Source organism: Atta cephalotes (genome assembly GCF_000143395.1).
Source record: "Atta cephalotes unplaced genomic scaffold scaffold00020, whole genome shotgun sequence".
Classification (NCBI taxonomy): domain Eukaryota; kingdom Metazoa; phylum Arthropoda; class Insecta; order Hymenoptera; family Formicidae; genus Atta; species Atta cephalotes.
In genome coordinates this window covers 574996-577374 of record NW_012130084.1, presented here as the reverse complement: position 1 = coordinate 577374, position 2379 = coordinate 574996, and positions in this window count along the sequence as shown.

Sequence of the window (2379 nt, the reverse complement as noted above, 5' to 3'; positions counted from 1 at the left end):
GAGAGGAGAGAGATGAGAAAAAATTGTGTTGCTTTGAGAAAAATCTATTCATTTTGAAAAAAGAAGTAATTTCCAATTTGTTCTGCTTCGCCATGATGCTTTATGCTGATTCTACAATGAATCGATAGTCGGAAATCTTAAATCTCTTAATCAGTCTTAATCAGTCTCATTCTCACCTAAATAGGTGATTTATGATCTTTCGCATGAGTTGTTCATTATACGTTGTTTAATTCGACAATGAGAAGGAATAAAATCGAATTTGGTCAGTTTTAAGAAAATCGGTAGTCTTAGTCGTACAAATTAGCTGTTGCCAATTTCATCGATAAAATTTAGACTACCGACTCATTATAGAATAAACATTATAGATATTTATAAAACAAATACAAATTTTTAATTTTTTTCATACAGCGAAATTATGTAAAATGAAAAACAGAAGGTGCATATATTGAGAGCTTTAAATCGATCAGAACACGGTGTAAATGTGAATGTCATATATATATATATATATATACTTATACATATATATATATATATATAGTATCATATGATATATATGTATAAATATGGTATATGTTATATATAATAGAAAATATAATATTACATACATATATTCTTACACCAAGGATTGGAACATGACTGGAAACATGACGCAATCGATGAAATTAATTCTCGATTCATAATACAATGCTAAATTGAATTAGTATAAAAAATTAGAAAAATTTTTTTCTTAATTACAAAACTACAAGAGTATTATGAGTCTGAATTATCCGATGCCATAGACATGTAAAATATATAATTTTCTTATTCATTATTTTATGTCTCATTCTCATAGATTATATTAATGAGTATATAAATATATGTAATTATATATCACATAATTTTCCATTTATAAACAGAGATATTACATTCTGCTCTCAAACTTTGATAAAATTTTAATAAAATTGATTATTAAATTTTTAATTAATATAAATTTTACTGAGAATATAAATGTATTAATTAAATTTATTATATTATATAGGACATATTAAAATTTATAATTAAATTTTTAATATTGTATAAAAATGTTATTAAGTTTATTACATAAAAGTACTGTTAAATTTGTTACATATGTAAACGTAAAAAGATCTACTTATATAATTTATAATCTATAGCATCGGAAATTGAACATATATATATTTTATTTTCAATTTGGATATTTGTGTCATGAATGAATTCTCTTACTTTATTATATCAATGCATAATAGTTGATTTGCGGTATATCGCTTGTTGTGAAAGAGCAATTTGTATATCGGATATTTTTGGAGAATAATAGTAGGATATATACATATTCCATAATTTATGCTTTTAATTTTATCGATAGAACCTCCGATGAACTTTGAATTAATTTTAATAAAAAAGTATTTCTAAATTTTGTAAATTAAATATTCGGGAAAATAAAGAGTATAATGAATTTAATGCGAATTCTTTATTTTCATAGAATTTTAATAAATCAATTTTAAAAAATTGATTTTAATACTTTCAAATGAAAGTAAATTTTACGATTATGAAAAGATATATTACAAATTAGAAACTTCAATTAGAAATTAATGTCTATCGTTAGAATCAAGATCACGAATTGTGGACTATTCTGTATGTAGCTACAGCTAGACTTCATGCAGCTAGACGATACAACTCTGAATTTCTTACCGCATATCTAAACATATTTGCGAAATGAAATTTCTTCTAGAGAAAAATTTCTCCTCCCGTACTTTCGTATTGTACAAATGTAATAACAGCTCGTCACATATTGCATTATTAGTCAATGCTCGAAATAAAATGATTTGTATATAACTATATAATTATTTTTAGGATTGTGCTTATAAAAGTAAGAGTTTATAATAAAATATGTACGAAAGAAAGACCTGAAAGCTAATGAATTATTATATAACTGTCGAATATGATCAATGTATAAATAAAAGCGATTCTAGCCAAGATATAATATTGTCTCGTTATTCCTTTCATTGATAATTAAAATTATTTACTTCTTGAACTGAGATCGTATTTTGAAATAGTATACAAGGTGGGGCATTTTAATCGCTCCATTTTTAACTTTCAAGTCTTATAACTCGAAAAATACTTCATGAAAAAATATTTTATTTATGCTACAAGAACATGCAATAAAAAATGGGGTCTTATATAAAAAATTCATGTTGACCTGACATTGATAGTATCCCTCTATCCAAAATCCGTTATTTCCACCTTCTTTCTCCCAAGAAAATCTATAACTTTATATAAACTTTTTTGTATCTCTTTTAGTTTCTGAGATATTCGCTTAGGATATTAAAATGCGTCAACCTGTGTATATATATATATATATATATATATATATATATATATATA